The sequence below is a fragment of the Emydura macquarii genome, unplaced genomic scaffold (genome assembly GCF_026122565.2).
Source record: "Emydura macquarii macquarii isolate MOO-44397 ecotype Brisbane River unplaced genomic scaffold, CSIRO-AGI_Emac_v2 contig_2846, whole genome shotgun sequence".
Lineage (NCBI taxonomy): Eukaryota > Metazoa > Chordata > Testudines > Chelidae > Emydura > Emydura macquarii.
Genome location: NW_027132983.1, coordinates 5,155,772 through 5,178,739, shown reverse-complemented (window position 1 = coordinate 5,178,739; position 22,968 = coordinate 5,155,772). Strand labels below are relative to the sequence as shown.

Here is a 22,968-nt window from a genome sequence, read left to right as displayed (position 1 = left end):
CTCTGTTTATTGAGGTTTGTGTGATATACTAGGGGTCAAGTGACAAAGTTAAAAGTGCTAAGCTAAAGATACAAAGTGTAATGTCACTGTTTCCCTCTAGTAATATACAAGTTGTTTATACTGACATTTTAGAGAGAACTTTAAAGTCAAAACATCTGGAACAATGAATTGAACGAATATCATAGCATGGAATTTTCTTAATGAAATAAGCTCTTCCTGCTTCAAGAACATCTCAGCTTAAGCCCATGTGTGTTCAGTGGGGAAAAGAATCCCGATGATTAAATCTAAAATCAGAGCAATGTAACGTCAGGGCTGGAGGGATTTGTATCAGAAAATCCCTAAGGGAAAAGTAGTACCAGTTTCTCAGCACCTCCTACAGTGGGAATTTTATTCTGGCCCTTGCTACATTGCAATAAGTAGAGCCTTGTGCGGATACAAAATTTGTATCTGCATCCAATCAGCAAACAGATATCCACAGATTTGCAGGGCTCTAGCAATAAGTAAACCACCCTCTTAGAAAGTCAGACCTTATGTCCCAGTCTAGGAAAGCAGGTGTATAACTTTATGCATACACGTAGTCCTATCGGAGTCAAGTGCTTTGCTGGGTCAGGGCGGTAGTCCCAAGGCTTGTAGAGGCAGGCCACATAAGGTGACGCCTGTGTGTAATATATTGCGACAAATGTTAGACAAAATTGTCACAAGTATGCCACAGAAGGTGGGTGGGGGGAGGGAGGGTATTTTTCATCTTCAGAGCCCTATGTGCATCATCTGTAATTTTTCTTTGCAAACCTGTAGGATGTCACTTGCAAACTGTCCTGTCTTATTATGCATTTTATTAATTCCATCAGACCTGCAATGGCATTGTTCACTTTTTATAATCAAAAGCACAGATAGGGCACTGAAAATTAATACAAGACCATACACTTGCTATTCTCAGCAGGCTTCAGTCATATGGTAATTTTACTTTTTGTGAAAGGATTGTGCCGGAGTCTTAAAAGCCAAACGGAATTGAAGATTTTTCCAGTTGATAAATTACAATCGAAATTTCCTTTACATTCATTTAAATTAAAGTGTAAGAGGAAATGAACTTGGTATGGATTGTTTTCTTAGTCTTGCTGACCAGAAAGGTCACTTTGATGAAAGCTCTTTACATAAAAATTGTAGTTCAGGAATGTCCTATGTTGTATATGTTGATTTGCTGCATTTTGTGTTGATTTAGTTTAGCTCTCTCTCTCTTTGTCCTGTTTTTAGCCTTGCAATACAACATTTTAAGAAGAAGAAATGCAAATGTCCTCTCTAAGTTATACAGGATCACTGATGATCTTTGTGGATAGAAATTATTTATGAAGCAGTTAAAATGGTAAGTCAATCATCATAACCTATGTTAATGCACAAAACATTAGAACAGCAAAAGTGCAGAGCCATGACTCATGAGCCAAGTGGACATGCCACATTTGTGATGAAAGTCACATTGAGGCGGACATGTGTCTGACAGTTCAAGCCATCATTCAGAGGAAGAAATTACTGCCTTCACTTGGGCACACAAAGCCCCTACAGAGCTAGATAAAAATGAACTGGAGAAATAGAAAAATGTAAATTTCCAGGATTACTATCGAGGCATAAAAACCAACTTAAAGAGAGCTCCAACTCTATTCCGTATGCCATTATTTCATAGCCATGCATGTTAATCAACTGGTGAAATACTGCGAAGAGCTAGTTACTTGATGTCTTGTCAACAAACCAAACAGGCTAAATTCTCTGCCAGGCAGAAAAAAAAAAAAAAAATGAACACTGCTACTTTTGGGAGTTTGAGACATCTGTTTTGGAAAAGCTACTAAGAGAGTATTAGTCAAAATGCTTACGCATCATAGTTTCTTTAGTAAAGAAAATTATTTGTGATTAGTTACTTTCTCTTCATCCATCTCTGAACTGCAGTAAAACTTCCATGTATATTTAAAAATATATTGCACGGATTACTAATTCCTAAAAGCCCTGTCAATGTGTGACCCTCAAAAAAGTGCAATTGTAATGAACCACAAGAAGTTTGAGTGCTTGTCAAAAGCATTTCCAAACTTTCCTGGAGTTCTTTGGCCTGCATCTCCCTCAAGAACTGGTTTCTGGAGTTTGGTTTTGCTCTTTTTTGAGGGAAGATTCTGGCTGATTTACAATTCATCCAAAATGGTTTATGTGGATCAGATTTTGATCTCATTTATGTACAAATATGGGGTGACTTCAATGGACTTGTCTGCATTTAACCCATGTATTAGCAACATTAAAATCTGGCACTTAGTATTTAATGTGGTTACTTCTATACCACATAATATTTTGCAGTTATAATTACATTGAAAACGATGAAACAGTAACTACACTGGAGTTTAGAATGACTGATAGAGCTTTTCGTAGTAAACTGGTAGATTATAATTTGGTGACTCAAATTATATTGTTTATGAAATAGATTAAGTTCTGTCCATTATCTATCAGTCAAATATCAGCAAACTTTCAGTCCAAAGTGAAGCTTTCCTCGTCATCCACGCAGTGCCCTGCACCCATCAATGAGGCAAAAAGCTGCGTGAATAGCCTCAGAAAAATGGCAAAGTGTGTTTCTAGAGAGACACCAGCAGAAAGACCTAAAGATATGATATTTACATAAAGGGTGTGGTCAGATGGTTATAGTCCTGATCCTGGGGTGAAATCCACCTTTGCAGAACTCTGATGCTGCCTACAGATAATTGCAACACTGGGGCTTGAGAGGGCTGTGTGTGTACTTGAATCTTTACACTTTCTTGACAGAAGGTGATCCTAATTTCAGTTCAAACAAAATACAGGTGATCAAGGAAACAAACCATAAAATGCAACAAGCATAATGCACTCAGCACCCAAATATTAGTGCAGACAGACACTTTAAACACAGTAAGATCATATATTTAGCCCCCTTGAGATCAGTGGATAAAGTGCCTCATGTAGAAATATTCATTCACAGAAGTTAATCACCAACATGGACACAAAAACTAATGGATATAAACTGGTCATCAGGATGTTTAGGCTTGAAATTAGATGCAGGTTTCTAACCATCAGAGGAGTGAAGTTCTGGAATAGTTTTGCAAGAGGAGCAGTGGGGGCAAAAATCCTAGCTGGCTTCAAAACTGAGCTTGATAAATTTATGGAGGGGATGGTATGATGGGATAGCCTACTTTGGCAACTGACTGATCTTTGACTACTGGTGGTAGATATGCCAATGGCCTGTGAAGGGATGTTAGATGGGGTGGGTTCTGAGTTATTACAGAGAAATTCTTTTTTGGGTGTCTGGCTGGTGAGTCTTGCCCACATGCTCAGGGTTTAACTGATCACCATATTTGGGGCCGGGAAGGAATTTTCCCCCATGGCAGATTGGCAAAGGTTCTGGGGGGTTTTCATCTCTCTCTGTAGCATGGGGCACGGGTCACTTGCTGGTGGATTCTCTGTACCTTAAAGTCTTTAAACCATGATTTGAGGACTTTAATAACTCAGTCATAAGTTAGAGGTTTATTACAGGAGTGGGTGGGTGAAGTTCTGTGGTCTGCATTGTTCAGGAGGTCAGACTAGATGATCATATTGGTCCCTTCTGACCTTAGAGTCTATGAGAATTAATATACAGTAGAGTATATGCACTTTTTCCCTTTAAATCTTCACACATTACAACTGGGTTATGTGCACACACTGGATAATGCTTACAAAGGACCTTGACTTCCTCAACTCAAATCCAAAGACTCAGAAAAGTGAGTTATATAAAATATTCTATAAAGGTGGTCAGAGATGATAGCTTAATGGTATTTGAGGGATATTTATAGAATGCTTCCTATTGAGGGATTTTACAGAGACAGCTCTCATAGAGAGTTTGGTTTCATTCGTAGTCATGCCAGGTTGTTATCTTAGTAGAGACAATGTCTCATATGTCTAGCTTAGCTGTCCTAATAATAAAACTTAAAAATTAGGGACCTGAAGGCCTTCCTGGTTGAAAGGGTTTAATTTCATAATCAGACAATTTCAAATGCATTAGTAATTTCTTTTGATAAGGTTGTTTCTGAATTGAACAGGTATAAAATAGCACAGTCTTTGTAGAGCAATATTTTGCTACTGTTCTCTGACCAGCAGCAAAAAGTTAATTATTAAGGCAAAACATGAAAAGGGTGCAGTTTTTGGAGAGAAAAGGAGAGTGAACTATACAGCCTTGTTAATTGTGTCTAAACAAAGAGACGTCTCTATTTTGCAGCTGAGGATACAAAGCAAATTCTTTAAAACCAAGAACATGGGCCACAGCATCAACATGGGAAAGAGGGTTTAAAAATGACTATTCCATGGACTAGCCTAGCAATTAGATGCCTTTTAAAGTGGGTCTCTAATAATTAAAAGCCAGCAGTTCACTGTGACTGTAATATGCAGGCAAATGTAAAAGGCCCTTAGAAACAAAGGAATGCGGGATTTGTCATGCTGGATCAGACCATTAGACTGTCAAGTCCAGTATTCTGCTTCCAACATTGGCCTATTCCTGACACTTCAGAGGAAATCATTCCCCATTATACATCCTGTTCGATGCTATATGTTGTAGCCCATAAGACTAGCCTGCTTGCTTGCATTATATAGATATATATATATCTTTTCTTTTCTGTTAAGTATAGTTGTGTGATTATATAATGTTATAAATTTTATTCACCTATACTGCAAAAGTACCTTACAGGCCACATCCTGGATGACAGCTATCACAGACCTCATCGTGGATGACAGCTACCGTTAGCATATATATATTTCACCTTTGGTCTAGATAAGTGTTAATGCATGACAGGATAAGACATACATGGTCATAACCTTTACTCTAAATGAGTCAGGGGGCATAAAACATGGGAGGGGGTTGTCATAAGTTACACCCTAAGGAAACTTCACAAGTACACCATAAAACCCACAAAAGGCTAAAAATAACAAAGATGAGAGACCTAGCCCATTTGGAAGGACGTGGATACGTCATTAATACGCATGAACCTGTCAGCCTATAGAATATGTGTACCCTAAAAGTTTGGAGGTGAAAATCCAAGTTTGGACTTAGGAGGACCCATATTCTTGGGCTATTTGGCACGTTAGCCTTCGTCAGCTACTCCTTCTTGAAGCTTCTTGAAGTGTTAAGATTCCTTCTTCATCTATACTTAGAATTATTTGTAGTATAGCTCTTAGCTATAGCACTCAGCTCTCAAGTACTGCCTACTCCATCCCTCTACTCCTGAGTTGGGGAACCAGACATCTCTCTCAACCAGATCACCAGGGAAGGGTGTGAGTATATTAATCAAAAGCATATCATAGGAAATATATATATCATATAAGTCTCTAAATTAAGATTGGTTTATCCATTAGATTGTTAATTTTCTCTATATTATTGGTCTATCATTTGTCTATTATTTTATGTTATCTTAATAAAAGTTTATAAATTATACAATTTGGCTATCACTAAGAGCCTTCCTGTTGTGCACCCGGGGTCCCTATAAAATAAACTGGAGCCTGGTTCAGGGACAAGAACCCAATCAGATCATTTGGCACGCCGGCAACCCTATCAAATATTAATACACCCCAAAGTCAGGCTACAACATTCAGAGGGCGTGTGCAGGATGTCTTTGGAAGGGAACGTTAAGGTTCACATGACTCCCTCCCCCTCCAATGTCTTGGGTTGCCTCTGGTTGGGATGCCCAACAGCATGGAGGCAGCAGCTCCCCCTGGCAGTGCCACTCTATGTCCCTGCAGCCTGAGGAAGAAGGAAGTACCAGGGCAGCTGGCTGCCTGTTGGCTGAGCTCCTCCTCCCCCCACCCCTACAGCTGCAGCCTGCTGCTGCTTCTTCCCTGCTGCCAGAGTCCCAGCACTGCTGCCTGCTTTGCAGATGCCCCCTGCGATGAGTCAGGGGTGGAGGCAAGGCGTGGGATTCCAGTAGCATGGAAGGAGAAGCAGCAGGCTGCAGCTGTAAGGGTGGAGGAGCTCAGCTGGCAGCCAGCTGCTTACTCCTTGCCCAGGCTGCACAGACACAGAGTTTGGGGGGGGCCTGTGCCCCCGCTTGCCCTCCCTTTGTGCATGCCCCTCTATACATTCCTTCCTCAATTCTGCACCAATCAGCAAATGCCCTAACGCAGGCGGCTTGCCTACCCTATTTCAGTGTGTACCAGGTAAAATCAAATGTTAGCATTGCTTAGGAAAGTTACCAGATGCTTTTTAAACACCAACTCCAGTTTGACTCCTACCACCTCCCAAGGCAGGGCCTTTAGGCTGACTGCACATTATGTGCAGGAGCACTGCCATTTATTAGTTTGAGGTCTCCCTGCCATTAACACTGAGCCTTTGTTCTCAGATTATTGGGACAGCATAAAACAAGGAAGCCTTGATTGGTTTAGAGCGGAAGAGGAGAAGGCAGATGGGTCAGTAGCTAGAGAAGCAGGTGGGGTCTGCGGTAAGAGGATGAGAGGTTGGCAGGAAGACACCTGTGCATTGGAACTCATGGTGAGCCAGAACTGACGACAGCCTCAGTTCACCAAAGGTAATTAGGCACCTAGAGCCACAAAGGTATTTAAGCTTCTACTTTCCATTGGAATCAATGATAGTTAGAGACCTCAACTACTTTAGAGGATCCGGGTCAGGGTGATGACATGACAAGAAAAAGCAAGTGGACATGGGAGGTGTGTGTATGTGAAGTGAAAAGAAGGTAAGAGTGAGTAAGAGATGAGAAGATAGAAGGGTAGCTAAAAGGAGACCCTAAATAGGATCCAAGTTAGCGATTACAGTGGCAGGGTGTACGTTGGATAGAGGGTAAATAAGTAGAACAGCCAACCAGTAAATTAATGAATGGAAAGCAGATCAAGAAGGTAATAACAATGAATTAGGAGCAAAAACAACTGGGCGCAATGATTAGATAGGGTAATAGTTAAAGTGACCGTCAAGTCACTAGGAATCTTTAAACTATGATTTGAGGACTTCAGTAACTCAGCCAAAGGTTAGGGGTCTCTCACAGGAGTGGATGGGTGAGGTTCTGTGGCCTGCAATGTTCAGGAGGCAGACTAGAGGATCACAGTGATCCCTTCTGACCTTAAAGTCTATGCATCTAAGCAGCAATTGATTAAGAGGAGGTCTAATGGGCAGTAATCCCTCAGGCAATAAGCAGGAACAAAGCAGTTAGGTAACAAGTGAGCTAATGATGATTGACAATCAACTCACTAAGCTGTCACATTCCTCAGATAAGATAGGGGGCATAAATGAGGACCTGAAATGAACCTCTAGAACTAAGGCCAGGTCTGTCACCACATACAAGGGTGAAACCACATGGAAGCAGTGGGAGTTAGGCAACTAAATATCTTTGAACAGCTACCTGCAGCCATGTTGCTGTCACAGGTGCTCCAGCATCCACCCTGCTGAAGAAAAAAAAAAAAAAAAAAAAAAAAAAAGGCAATGGCTCTGCAGCCACCCAGGAATACCAACATTGTGAGGTGTGGCAAGGGGCCCAATATCCACCCCTTCCAGCTGTTCCATTGTGCCTGCCCTCCTTCTGACGGCTGGATATTCAATGGTCTGCACACACCATCACTTTGCAGGATCCTGGGCAACATTTGTATGGTCCTCCCAGCAATAGCTATGTATGTAAACCCATACAAAATACAACAGTCATCTCAGTGGGATTAGAGTGGTAACTCCTCCCTTGGATGTGCTGGGAATCATGGCTGGGGAGACCCAACTTTCATTGCTTTTCAGTAGGAGTAGGGGCTCCTAACATCCTTAGGCCTCTGGAAATCACAGCCTACTGCTATTTATTAAACTGATTCTCTTGCAACAAGATGCAAACATACTGGATATTTGGAAACAGAATGTGGATAGGAGGCAGAAACACCTGATGAAGACAGTCTACCCTTGGTTCTGTGCAGAGCATCTGTTTTGCAAGATGTGAAGAGGCCTTTAAGAATTGAGTGCTCTATACACTAACAATTTGATGCATTGTATTAGAACAGCTAGTTAAACAATTGGAGGGTAATTCATCTAGTTATAGTTTTGTCCTTTAAAATCAGCCAGTGAGCCTCTTGTCAGTCTTATTTGTCTGCTAAAATATTGTGTAACCCCCTTCTATTTCTGGGTCACTTGGGAGCCGGCAACACTCACCTGTGTGCAAGGGCGCCTAAGGTTGTTAACAACAAAGGAGATCCTGAGTATCCCAGCAGTGATGTAGGACAGGTGGGAATCCTCTATCCACCCCCCTGCTGCAGTCCCTTTACTTTTAAAGGAATTTGAACTTGGCGGTGCCTCCACCTGTCTGGCCCCTGCACACGCTATTACGGGCCTTGGGAGCTTCCAGGACTAAACCTAGTCTGATGATGATAATAATCTGAGACAGGTCTAACTTAACAATTGCACTTATGCAAACTAAACATCCAATATACTTAAATTAGAGTTAACACAACTTTACTTAACAAATTAAAGAAATATGGCATAACAGACTGAAACTAAACATCACTATTATGTTAAATCCACAGGGCAGCTGAATAAATCAATTAATAAAATTAGTATGAAAACAAATTAAACTTGTCTAAACTTCCATTTACACTGCCACCGTTTACCCCACCTGCAGAGTGTACACTCCCCAAGAGTTCAGAGCCCTAACCCCTTGCTTGCGTGGGCGCGCTCAAAGATCTGAAGCAGACCGCACTCTGTGGGTTCAGTGTTCCAGTTCAGCCCAGTTGTCACGCTGGAGGTTTGGAGCTGGCCCAACCAAATGTCTGCAGTCCTGGCCCTGCTTGAAAGGATTCTCTCTCTGCCGCTTCTCAAGCCCAGTGAAAGTCTCTCTGCAGCGCCCCTTCCCTTACACGCCCTGCCCCACACACCGGGGGGAGGGCACTCACACCACCTTCACCGCAGGCCCACCTCAGGCAGCTCCAGGCTCAGTCCCTGCCCTGGCTTGGGCAATGCCACCAACCTCCGAAGCTCCCTGCTCAGTCAGGCTCCAGCAAGCTCTTAGCAGAAGCTTTGGGACCCCAGCAGCAGTCAGCAGCAGCTTTGGGACTCCAGCAGCAGGCAGTAGCCAGCCACTTCCAGCCTGGGCTGCACTCCACCCTAGCACCAAAATGGAGTCCCCCACATGCTATTCTCAGTCTCTCTGGAAGGGGAAGAGTCTCTCCCCTTTTCCCCAAAGCATCATGGGAGTTGTAGTCTCCCAGGATCTTCCCAACTGTAAACTCCCAAACAAATTCCAAGGCCCCTGAAGTACAGGGTGCCTACAATTGGATAACTAGAAACAGGGATAAAAAGGAAGTGAGTGGCCGATCAGAAGAGTGAAAATAACTGTCTCTCTGAACCAGTCTATCAGACATTTGAATTTGGGCTAGGTCAGGAATGAGCATGTTGGGACTAAGGCACCTAACTCTCATTGATTTCACTTGAAGTTAGATGCCTAAATATCTTTGAAGGTCTAGACTTAATCTCTTGACCCTTTGATGTCATAGATGAAATGAGTCATTGTTTTTTATTTACTTCCCGGAAGATATAGATTTATAGATACCTATCTCAAGCATCCTGGCAACTGCTAACTCCATTGGCAGTTTCAGCAGAAAGGTCACAGATGGAATGGACTATGGAGAAGAACAAATGTGTCCCTGATACAAGACTCACAATATATTTGGCTGGGCTGTGCAGAGAAATCTGTGCTACCTCTTATCAGTCCTATACTTGTCTTCTGTATATATAGGGAAGAGCCTCAACTGGTGTAAGTTAGTATAACTCCACTGGAAGTATGCCTGTGTATACCAGAGGAGGATCTGGCTCAGAGAGAGAAATTTAGATTCTAGAGGGGCTATGCTGGCATCTTCCAGGAGCACTAAGATCAATCCAAATATATAGGCATAGTAATTCTATTTTACAGATTTATAATTTATTTGCCTTATAAGTGTTTCAGAAAATTACAGGACTTGAAGAGAAAGCAGAACAACTGATGAGATACCTGGCGAGTCCACTTCTGCAGTTTCCTGGGTCTCAGGGAATTGAATTGAGAACTATTCATCATTCTATTACCAAGTGCCTACTCTACAAAAAGGAGAGAGGAAGAGGAAGAGCAGCTCCTATTGGGATAAATGGTACAATCCTTAATATGTACAACTGAGAGAATAAAAACTGGTGATGGCAGTTGCTCTATACAGCTTCTGTACTCCAAAATGCTAAATTATATTCAGTTGATAATAAAAATCTTTCATATGAGCACACAGATTGCTCTCTGCACATCCATTAATGCTAGTTTTAGATGTTGAATGGCCAGTGGTACAGTACTAGTTCTACTAACATCACACAGATAATTAGCCTTTAGAATGGGAAAGGACCTACTTCATTTTCATCTAGGCCAATTTGAGCATAATCTAGCACAGCATACATTGACACTAACATATAAAAAATGCAAAGCAGACCACCACCAATTTGGTGAATTCAGCAGATTGTTCGTCTTCTGTTTAACAATGCATTCCATTTAGAGTACAGATGCTTTTCGGCATTTGCCATGAATTACAAACTCTTAGGACAATGAACTGATATCAGCACACTTTGCGTTTATCTACTAATATATCTTGATGGCTAGTGAGCTATAAATATAGTATGCGGGGTTTTCTTTGTGCCAGTCTCCCCTCAGCACTGCACCCAGGAATTAATCCTGCACCAATGAAGCCCATGGAGTTTAACCACTGATTTTACTGATAGTAGGATCAGGGCCATATACACAGATTTGTCTCTTTCCACATTCTTGACCAGCAGCAGCAGGATTCTGACCACCACCGTTGGCCATGTGAACCTATTCTTCTGACAGTCAGGGGTGTGAAGGGGCGTGACGACCCCAGACTATACACTAGGGACTTCAGCTTGCACAGCAAGGTTAAACACAGTTATATCTGCAAAACATCACTTTTACACAGATAGTTTGCTTTATTCAGGGGTTGTGGAATAAGCAATAACAATAAAAGACAGTTTCGCCAGTATAAGCTACATCCACACTGTAAGTGTTTTGCTGGTGTTCAATCCTAGTTTTCCTATACTGGCACTCCTGATATAGGCATGGCCTCAGCTGAAGTCTCTAGCTACTCTAATAATAATTACTACAAATTAATCATAATTCTGCTCCCAGGAGCTGTCTCTCTCCCCCACTGTGCAATGCAAAGGCCACTAACCATAACTGATGTAAAGGGAACACAGATAGCTGAGTGATGGGGAGGATGTTACAGCCACCCTCCCTCTCTTTAGGCCAAGTTCTGTAGTTTGCCCTGGACACCCAGGAGCAGAGATCACTTGTTCCATACACTTGATACCTTTTCTGCACAGCACCCACATTTCAAGTTTAAATACGCAAAAATTTATTTTTGTTTGAGAAAGGGAGGGAGCTTGTTTCTCAGTGAGAGAATGACAGCAATGCCTGGAGCAGACACTCTCCAAGCAGCCCTGTCAATGCACTTCAGCCCTGACTTGCCACACACCTGCTCCATGTGTTTCTTGGTATTTCCAGAAAATAACTGGAGAGAGAAATTGCAAAAATTATGAGAACACTGGTAAATGGATAGGAAACAAACTTGAAAAACTTGAACAAAAGAATACACACAGGATGTTTGTGGTTAAATTTGTGAAACTGAAGGCCAACATTGTAATTGAATTTGATAAGTTTATGGAGAGTAGCTCCATCCATGGCTATTAGCCAAGATGGTCAGGGATTCAACCCCATACTCCAGGTGTCCCTACACCTCCAGCTGCCAGAAGCTGGGACAGGATGATGGGAGATGGGTCACTTGAAACTGCCCTGTTCTGCTTATTCCCTCTGACGCCTCTGGCCAATATCAGAAGACAGGGAACCAGGCTAGATGGACCATTGGTTTGACCCAGTCTGACCATTCTTATGTCATGAAAACCCATATGCTCTTAAAGAGAGTCACCATCACTTTATGTATCTTTCCATTGCTCTGGTTCATGCACTATGGAAGTAACAACCTGGTAGGATACCTGTAACCTAGGTGATAATCTTGTAGTCACTATTTAGAGCAGTTTAAAGATCCACACACTCCTATATAATGACCCTGCTATAATCGGATGTCCTTGAATTCCTCATTCTGTATAATAGCAGGAAGGATCAAATTTTGCATCAGACCCCTGATCCCACATGTTGTTCCCCAACTTCCTTGAGACTCCATAGGTTTAGGGTGTCCATGCAAGTGAATTCTGATGCAGGACCATAGCTCATAGTTGTAATTTGGACAAGACACCAGGGCTAATAAAAGGGTATCAAGTTGGAAGGGAACACATAAGGCGTATATACAATATACATAACATACCATGGTGCATATTTTATTTGACAGAATAATATTGTTTAGGAATTTGTAAAGCACAATAGACAGCATATAGCTGCTCACTCAACAAAGCTAACCTTCCTTTGGTAATGTCCGTGCAATTAAAAGCTTGAACCCAGAAAACAAAGTTATTTAGGCTCTAACTTTCATCGATTTCAAGGGGAGTTAGGAGATTCAGTACCTTTGTGGATTTGGGCTCTGCTGCCTTTCACCAGAGAGGTGGCTGCAGCTGTGAATGCGAGGATTAGGTAAAGTGCTTCGGGATTGGTGGGAGGGAGAAATGAACATGCGATTATTTGTTCCATTTACTGCTACTTTTACACAATTGTAAGTGTTTCTCTGATAGTTGTTTGTTTATTCAAAGGCCTGTAAGGTGGGGACCATTGCTTGGAGTAAACCAGATAATAGACTCACAAGCAATAGTCAGCAGGAGGAAATGAAAGAAAACCCATTGTCTAATTATTAAAGTTTTTCACCAACCTTGGAAGATGTCAGTATTCTTAAACAACCTTCATCATAACAGCAGTGCTATAATTAGGGGGTTCCTATAAGAGCATCAAAGAGGAAGATAATGACATATTAGTGATGGAAAAGTCTTGGGAGATTATCTGATCCATCTCCCAGATTGTCTCACAAAGGGCCTCTAACTGCCTAGAGCAGTGCTTGGGAAAGAGGAATATAGGCACAGCAGGCAGAGAGGTTGAGAAGCTAGAAGGACCTCGAGGGAGAGAAGAGAACACTTAGAACCCAACCAGCCTCCCCACACGCCCATTGAAGTCAATGGGAGGTTTCCCTTAGGCTCCAATGAGAGTTGAATCTCCTAAAGAGACATGGGGTCAAATTCACAACTGGAATGTCACTGAAAATTGAAGGCAACATTTTTTTTTGTTGGCTGGAAACACCTATTGTGATATCTGACCAAGCTTGCACTGCTAGTGCCCCACCTTTCTGTGCTGAGAAATCACTTGGTGGTTAAGATAAAGCTGATAACCCACAGGAGATTTTCAAGTTAACAGAGTTGCCCAAATTTGAGTCCATTCACTCATGACTTTAAATGGACACAGAGAGAAGTATTGCCCACCCCCCTGATGTTCCTCTCCCCGCTCAGTGCTCTTTGCTGGAAGAAGACGACGACATGTATGTAAGAAAAGAAAAAGGAAAGTCATTGAAGTTTGCATGACTGATGGAGTATTGCGCTCTGGGAGTCTAACCCCTTGCTGGGCTGCTGCAGTAACACTCAGAACTCGCTGCTTTGAGGCCAGCCAACTGATGCACACCACACATTAAGTCACTTTTCTACAAGCTTGTGCCCAGAAGGCAGCCCAGGCATGCTGATTTCAGTTACACGGGGCAGCTCTCTTGATGGGTACCCCACCTATAGCAATGTAGAGTGCTGAATGCACTCTGTCTTAGCAGGATCAATCTCTTTACACCTCGATACTGCAGCCAAGATTTTCCAAAGCAACCTGCAGTTTTGTATTCCTTAGCAGGGACCCCTTAAAGGAGGCTGATTTTCAGAGCGCACTTTGAATATCAGGCCCCGGGTAAGCTGGGCCCCCAAAAGTCACATTTCAACATTTTGGCTTGAGAGATTAATAAGCAACTCAAAGATCATTTAAGTTTACTGTATCTCACACACCTGCCTGCTACATCTTACCTGGGGTGCAGTCACCGGCCCGTTTGACAGAGTTGAGGGCTCTGCCTCTCTGTGCTCCCAGCTAGCCCCTCACACCTGCTCCTGACCACATGCTGCCTGAAGATAATTAGCCTTCAATTTGCACTTGTTACATTTCCACCTGCCCCTTCCTGCAAGTCTCTGGAATTAGCAGTTTGTTCACTTAGCATATTCTGACCCCTTACCCACCCTCTCACACACACCAGGGGAAGAAATAATCCTGCTAAGTAATTAACTCTTCACTTGCTAGCCTTTTCAGTTCTCACCACCGCAGTTAGACCATTACAGAACACAGCATGTGAAGTAAGCATGTTGAAGGTAGATGGAGCTTTTCCATGGCCCTTTCACGATACTGCTTGGTGCCTTTGGAATATACAAGGGTCCCTTCTGCATTACCAGAACACACTGTACTTTGTTGCTCTTCAAAGCGGCATATCAGTGCAAGGGCTTCAGCTATGCAAGGGCAGTAATTGTACAAATTTCTACCTTGACAGTGTAGAAAAATTAACTCATATTCATAGATCTCAAAGTGGGGAAGACTATTGGGCCCATTATGCTCTGATTATGATAATGAGCTAGGGTGAAAGGGTTTTGTTTCATTATTTAAGACCATGATTACCTTGAGTTTGACAGTTTCTAACTTCATTAGAAGTCACAGCTGCTGGCGTCATTATTCTGATTAGTTACCTTGAATTGCTTTGGAAGAAGACAATTATCATCAGGGCTCCTCCATCCCAAGAAGGAAGTGGCTCCTCGAGGCAGAGTCAGATTTAGAAAACAAACTGGAGCATGAAATGGGAGGGGGGAGGCTGAGCAATGGCATCGGATGCTGGAGAGGAGATGATCGCACCTTCCTGGGCTGAAACATTTTAAATAGAGGCTATTACATTGAAAGGCAGGAAATGGTGGAGCAGCTGGAGCAAGTAACCACTAATAGATGGTAATACTTAGCAAGTCAAATGATCCTGTAGCTGCAGAGAAGGGTTTATTTATGGTAAATTACCCCCTCCTGCTTTCAAAGCCCTCCCACTGGCAGGTGGCTTTAGGGCTGCAGTAGCACAAGCTGGTGATGTTTGGAATTCATGTGCATTCTGCCCACTAAGGAGGAAGATGCCTGTAAGCTCTGGCATTTGTTAATGTTTATGAGCTGATGCTTTTTCACCTGTGCCTCTGTAGTGAAGAATCAGGAGATCCATGACGGAGCAATGTAGGGGGTATGGGGATGCCCCCACGGGAAGCACAGCTGTGTTGTGTTGTCAGTCTCCACCACCTCAAATTTAATTGCTTGGTCCTTGAATTAAAAGGCCCAAGTGACCCTGCTCTGGCCTTTTCCTGTAGTATACTGTGGGACTGTCTCTGTAAAATTAGTCATGCACAAAACAGCAGAGGGCTTCCTCATGTAAGAGGTCTCATATGATGCAGGCACTCTCAGAGGGCTGGGAAGTTAGAAGCCTAAATATCTTGGTAGATCTGGGTCAGGGTGTGTAGGATCCGGCTTGCTATGTCTCTAATAAATAGAGTTGTGGTTTAAACACTACATCCCTGGTCTCGCTCTGGGTTGCTGAAATACAGAGGCAGCAGCGTACTCACACAGACAACTCTCTTGGCTGTCTGAGCACGCTAGAAGGTCGACATTTCCACTTCACCAAAGCTGCTGGCCCCAGCCTGCTGCCGCTCCCCTCCATTCATCTCCTCTCACTCCTGAGAGCGGGATTTGGCTTGAGGACAGGCACAGAAGAAGGAAATGCAGGGCCTTTGGCAGACTGGAGAGAGCAGGGGATTATTCAAGTAAGTGACAAGATACAAGGTGCAGGCCAGAGCAGAGCTCCAGAGGGTTTGAAGAGACCCGCCTCTCACTGGTCTAAAACTCCTTTATGCTATGCCAGTGGTACAAAGCCTTCTGCCCCCTAGTGCATACCCAGTGTAGAAGCTTCTCTGGTGGTGATGAGCAGGCATGACCAGCTCACTGCCACTCTCCTCTCCCTTTGCACTCCATGGGGACACAGTTCCATTGTGCTTTTGCAATTGCGGGCTGCTGCAATGGTCCCTAAGGGCTGTAGCCAACTAAGTATAAATTATTGCTGATCCAGTTTATGCCAGGGACTGGGCAGGATCATTTCTGCACTAAGTGTAGCGTGGTCTGGATGGCAAATCTGACCCAATAGTTTTAAAATGGATTCAGGAGAAACAGTGAGCAGTAGAGGAGCACAAAGAGGGCAGTCATGTGCTGTGAGCAGTGAGCATGGAGTATAATCCTACTGGCCATGTTTTCATACAGACCCCTAGTGGTGACAGGGATAGTGAGGATACAGTGGAGAGGTTGCAGTTTGACATGGCAGGTGAATGTAGCATGGACCAGTGTTTGCCTTGTTGGGAAAGAAAGGAAGGGTCAGACTCTGCATGAACTGTGGAGGAAGAAGCTGCAAGATTTAGACATGGTCTGAATGCCTGGGGAGAAGGAAGTAGAGGAGATGAAGGGTATATATCCAAACTGCAGCGGCTGTGCCTAGGCTAGCCTACCTGAGCTAGCTTGAATCCAGCTGGCACGTCTAATGCCATCAGTGAAGACTGCAGAGCATGGGCAATCAGAGCAGGCTAGTGATCCATGTATGTACTCAGAATCTGTGCCAAGCGGGCATTGCCCACACGGAAGCCTGTGCTGTGATGTCTTCACCACTATTGTTAGCCTCAGTAGCTGGCAGTAGACTAGGGCAAGCTAGCTGCTACCCAGCTTTGGCTGTATAAACATACCCAATGATGACCCCCAAATGGTGAGTCTGGGGAGGTGGCAGAGTTACCAAGTGTGAGAGGGGAAAAAATAGTGGAGAAAATTTAGGAGACCATTATTTAGCCCAACATATCCATTTATTCATCCCTGTGCTAGATACTTGTGCCATCCTGACAATGCAGTGGGGATGGGGAAGTTATGTCAACACTTTAAGGGTATTAGAAGATAGAAAAGAAGTTGTGGCTGTAAGCACATTTCATAGCTATTCATGTCATGGTGAATTACAGTGATTGGCTACCCACCAGCTGTGTGTGAAATAAGAACCATCGACTTTTGAACTCGACCACAACACTGCTGTCATTGAAATTGAAATACATAGAAAAGATAACCATAAACACAGGAAACTAATTAAGCACAAAGTTAAATTCTATAAACGATCATCCTACATGGACTACGGCTTCACTTCTCAGAGCAGCCAATCAAAGAGCAATATAGCATCCAGCCTCTGTTCTCCAGTCGATAGCTCCTCTCCACATCCTGTTCTTCTTACCTCTCTTCATATGGAGGAAGAAGACTAAGAACTAATTACTTGACTCTTACTGTAGTTCTCTGAGAACATATCCAGATTCTGCACCCTGCAGCCCTCTAATATTGGGGCTGGCTGGGAGCTCATTCAGCCCACTGTATAAGGGCTGCTCTAACTTACATCTACTTACCCACAACTCCTGTGGAAGAGTCAACTCACCGCTGTGTATCCCTTCTCAGCTGATTATGGCATAGCAAGCTCCCTCTCTCAAGCGGCCCCTGCAGCCTTCTGCTCTAGTCCCACAGTGGTCTGCCTTTTCTCCTGACTTGACCCTCTGGAGATCATGTTTTAGTCCCATCCTTTCCAGGGGGAAAGAAAGTTCAACAAAACCAAACATCCAATCTGCTACCCTCGATTCTGGGCACAATGGTCCATGCACCTTTTTCTCAGGGCTTCCAGTAGCCTACATTCTCTTCTCAGGGGTTTCATGACACCCTACCAGCGGGCTGGTAGGGGACCCCAGGGATGCCATCTACACTGGATTCTAGTCCTGGGGTCCTAGGACAGGCAGTCAAGATTCACTCTGCTAGTTTCCTGGCTGTACTTCCATGGGCTTCTTCCTATTAAATCCTTCCTTGGGTGTTCTGACCCTGCAAGAGCCTTTCCTTGCTCTCAGGAAAGTAACTGCAGTAACTCCCTACAGCTCCCTACTCCCTTTGTTTATAGTACCACCTGGTCCCCCTCAGCTGGGTTTCATTTTGAATTAGGCTTGGCCCAACCTCCCAGGTGCAACCAGGTGGGTTAATTCACCTCTCAGGTCCACCTTAACCCTTTCACTGTGGATGGGTAGGCATCCCATCACAGCCCCAAAGAGCTGTTCCAGCATGCAGTGATAGCCACTCCAGCAAAATGCATTCTAATTGGTGTAGAAGATTAGGTGGCATGGAGCGACAGCAGCTCTATACCAACCAGATACTCCTCCTACACAGGTAAAATCCTGAAAGGCCAGATATAGGTTTCCAGTTGCTTTGTACCACCAGAGCAGACTCAAGAATAGGATCCACACATCCTTACATATATGTCCCTAACATTCTAAGTTGCTGAACCCAGCAGAATGCAACGAAAAGTGGAAACCTGTGGGGAAAATGTTGCTAGAAGCTCCATAAATGCAGACCATTGTTAGCCGCAAATGATGTACTTTCAGGAGCCAACTCCTTTTCAATCCTATGTGGCTCACTTTACTTTTCATTTTAAACGGACTTCATTTCAGCTCCCAGTCTTCAGCTTCATTATCCTTCCCTAGCAGCAATCTCAATCCTCTTTAAATCAAACATATTCCCGAATAGCAACCTCAATAACCTTCCCATCAAGACATCTATTAATTCTAGCAATTGGGTTTCAGCCTTTCCCATACACCATTGTGGAGCTAGTTTTCCCACTGAGCTCACATGTACATCTGTAGTCCTCAATCAATTTCATTTCATCTTCCACCTCCCCTAGCCAATCTATGTTTCACCAGCTCCCTGCTTTCACTTCACAGTCATTAAGTATAAATTGTCGAGATCAGTTGAATTCAGTCCCACACTTCTATTAATGTTCCTTTAAGTGCTATTTAGTGTTTAAAAGATACTATTCAAAAAATCAGAACTTCCTCCTTTTTGGCGTGGTTAAAAACACATGCTCTCAAACTTATTATGTCTGACTGTTTCATTTAGATTTACATGAGTTTTCTTATTTTATTTTTGGCAGCTTCCTCTTATATTCCTCCTCTACTCAAATCACACAGTTGATTTTTTCTGTATTTCACACATAACATTTTAGCGTTTCTGTATCTCAGTTTAAATTACATCAGTGTTTTGTATGGGCCCCGTTGCAGTAGGCACTGTACAAAGAGAGCATCTGACAGTCCTTTCCTCAGAGAGCTTACAATCCAACAGACAAGTCAGACAAAGTGCAGCAGAGGAAGTGGAGGTACAGAAAGGTAAAGTCTCTTGACCAGGGTGTCAGAGCTGATAAGTGGGAAAAGAACTCAAATCTCCTGACTCACAATCCACTGTCCCATCTGCTAGGCCCTGCTACATCTCTCCGCTCCCCGCCCCCCTCCCCCCTATGTAATTACATCATTATTAAAGTTAGAAAGTCAAGCACTAAAAAGAAAGGAAAAGCCAGAGGTAAGGCAGCTCAGGCAAATGACATTCAAGGCATTGCCTTGGACCCAAACAAATGTTTTTTGTTTCAGTGAAGTGGTGGTTCAGGAAAGACTACAACCTATTCTTGATGGGGACCCACAATCCTGAAAGAAATCTTTCCTGAAACTCTTCTTCTGGCCTTCAAACGACTTCTGAACCTCATCATCAGAAGCAAACTCTCTACAGACTCAACGCAACACCAGACCCTGCCAGAAAAATGCAAAACCTGCACACACATCTCCACTGCTATGGTGACCAACACCCCCGCCCTCCACAACACACATTTCAAGATCCATAGATCCTACACATACCCATCACAATACCTGGTGCTCGATGCCCCAATAACAACTCTGTGGGTGAAAGCAAACAATCACTATGCTCTCAAATGAACTCACACAGGAAAATGAAAAAAGACAAAAACACCAGTCCACCTGTGGGTGAACATTTTTCACAAAGAGATCACTCTATATCTGACCTCTCAGTCCTCATCCTCAAAGGAACTCTGTACAACACTTTCAAAATATGAGCCTTGGACCTTAAATTCATAACTCTGCTAGACACTAAAATTCATGGACTGAACAGAGATACTGGATTTATGACTGATCACAACAATCTGTAACCCACTTCTCCTCCCCCAGCCCTGCCTTTTTTTCCTATGACTGCAGAGATGGTAACAGGTCATTTTACTTTGAATGGTCCCTTACCTCTTATGCTAAACAACCTGTTCCACCTTGTAGTTAGCTGTGATGCTCAGAGCACCTTTCCCAGACCTAAAGAAGAGCTCTGTGTAGCCTGAAAGCTTGTCTCTCATACCAACAGAAGTTGGTCCCATAAAATATATTATCTCACCCCACCTTGTCTCTCTAATTGTCCCAGTGTGATTTGTGGTAACGAGAGGCAGTATAGCCTAGCCTTGATATTAGCATGTCTTCATTCAGAAATATTGACCAGAATTGCCCTAACTTTCCAATTAAACATAGAGTTAGCATGTTTGTCTCATTTATTCACCTATCAGAAGTGTTCATGTGAATCATGGGTAGGGGTGTATAGACCACATCCTCCCATCATATGCTCCAAAGAGCCCGGTTCACCATTGTCCTTCCCCATGTGCAATAATTTACGCGAGCACATTCATGAATTGCTATTGGTCCGTTGTAGCTTTTCACGCATATTTTGCACTGGCATAAATGACTTCACACAGCGCAGGGCAATGGTGATAAGGAAAGCACCAGGAAACATGTGCTCCTGTAACTTCAGAGGTGTGATGCCTGTTTACACAAGCTGAGGCTCTGGTTCTCCTCATTTCATTCTCTATCATTGTGACTGCCATTTGCATAAGGCCAGATCTCCCGCTGGTGTAAATCAATATTGTCCCACCGACTTCCACGCAGCTGCAATGATTTATCTAGTAGAGGCTCGAACCCTCTAATGGCATCTGTCTAATCCAGACATTTCAGGCCAGAGGTTAAACCCACTGGTGTAAGTGAATTCAGAATCGGGCCTATAGTTTCCATATTAAATTTATTTAGCATATATTATGTGTTCCCTAAGACAAATTCAAAATATGTTCAGCTAAACTGATGGTCCTAATGCCCTTAAAGATCCCAAGGGCATTTATTTAGTAAGAAAGAATTACCGGAAGAAAAGGAAAGAAACATCTTTGAAATCACAGCACAAAATTAATCCAGAAAATTAGATCAACAGCTAAATGCATGGATGTGCAAATTCTCAAGTGGTCTACTTGATTATAAGTATGCCACAGCATCAAAGTTCAATAGACTATTAATATTTAGACAGATTGCAAGAGTTCCAAGTATTCATTGCAGCAGCTGACTCTATTAGGATACCATGCCAAATGCTGAACAATTGGAATCAGAGTTCTTTAAATAACAAAGAATAAATAGGGAGATGCACAAAAAATAAATAAATAAATAAATAAAATAGTAGGGTCCTGAAGAAAAAAATCTTCGTAAATACTAGCCCATTCCACTGGGTTCGACTGATACGAGAGACAGAGCTAATACATTTTAAAAATAATGATCTAATCTTTCATCTGGCCCAGTGAAAGACTCTAATAAGCACAGTAGCCACTCTGCATTTGAAAATTCTGAGGACTAAGAAATAAAAATGGGACCAAAGTATGTGTTTGAAATACAACACAAAAAATAAGAGGTGACATCTCAGCCGTTAGGCCTTCTTCAGGCTGCAGAAAAAAAACAGAAAAAGGTTAATTTCAAGGTTAGAACTAACCTTGTTCTATATTTTACCAAAGCCCAAAGCAGAGCTCATGGCCAACATGTCACCTCTAATCTTCTTTACTATCTATATTGTGGGTTTTGTATTAACCCTTTCTCTTAAGTTTTGCAGCCAGAATGATAATGCAGAGTGGATTTTGTTACTGTTAAGAAGCTTTGGCTTGATTTTTTAAAACAGTTGGTCAGCCAGGCATAGAGAGCTGTAAATGTTTATGGCAATATTATCACCCACTTACCCTCAAGTATGAAAGAAAAATCAGAGCAGATTTGCAATGATGAACCACTTCTGGTCAGTAGTGAAAAGCAGAAATTAGCAAGGTATTGGAGAGAGTGGGCATGCCTTTAGTTTAGAGGGCATAAGTAACCTAGGGTACAGTGATTGTGGGCCATGTATCTGAAATGTAAGTGTGTACCACGTAACTGCATTTCTCACACAGCTACTTTTCAGTCTAAAGGAAACATCAGGAGATTAAGAAACCCTTCAAATTACAAGTTACAAATTCAAATTCTCCAGTCAGAAGAATTGTTTTGGAACTTGATACCAAGTTGCCCATTGGTCATACATCTATTACTGTAGAGATATACCTTGTTGCTGGAGGCTAAATTCAGAAGTCCTTACTCAGGAAAACTCCATCTCAATTCACGATTGACTTTCTGTGGGATTTTCCTGAGTAGGGACTGATTAAATAGTGAGTAAAGATCTCCGAATTTGGCCTGGGAACTTACCATGCAATTGCAAACTTATTACAGTTCATACTACATTGTTTACAGTCATTTTGCTACTGACGAGTAAAATGGATTAAACATCAACCCTAAGATTCAGATCCATTTATTTTTAAATTAAGTTCCCCCCCCCACCCCAGCTGTCCCCTTCTCATTTCTTCCCTCGCCTGTCCATGCCCTGAGTTTATTTCCGTCACCACAGCGTATTCCCCTCTCCACGCCACTTCCCTATCTTCCAAAGAGGTTTTCTGCATTCAGTAAGGATTTCCCCTGAGTCCATGATTCTTTGTATGGGATAACATCTGAATGCGGCTATTTTGGAAACCTAGGAGATGTGGGCACGCTGGGATTTTGGAAGTATTGGTGAGTAGTTTATTGATGCTGAATGATTGCATCGGGGTAGAAGATGGTGGCTCATGCCTAGAGGATACTCTTTCCAGACTGAGGTTTCAAAGACTGAATGGAGGTGCACAGCGGAAACTGCCTGCAGTGGAGCAGATGCATGGGAGTGTAAAGTA

The 22,968-nt window shown here is 42.9% G+C and overlaps 1 long non-coding RNA gene across 6 annotated transcripts in view; it reads right to left on the bottom strand.

The window, feature by feature from the left end:
• LOC137166382 (uncharacterized) overlaps window positions 1-22,968 on the bottom strand; it is an 85,353-nt gene that overhangs the window by 17,026 nt on the left and 45,359 nt on the right. For 2 of the 6 annotated variants that reach the window (XR_010923676.1, XR_010923675.1), the window contains exon 4: window positions 14,717-14,888. The exons of 1 other annotated variant lie outside the window; for it this stretch is intronic. This is a non-coding gene — a long non-coding RNA (uncharacterized lncRNA). Of the gene's footprint in view, window positions 1-12,834; window positions 12,900-14,011; window positions 14,168-14,716; window positions 14,889-22,968 lie in introns of those variants that run through there. 3 more of the 6 variants (XR_010923678.1, XR_010923677.1, XR_010923674.1) reach the window with 3 other exon arrangements.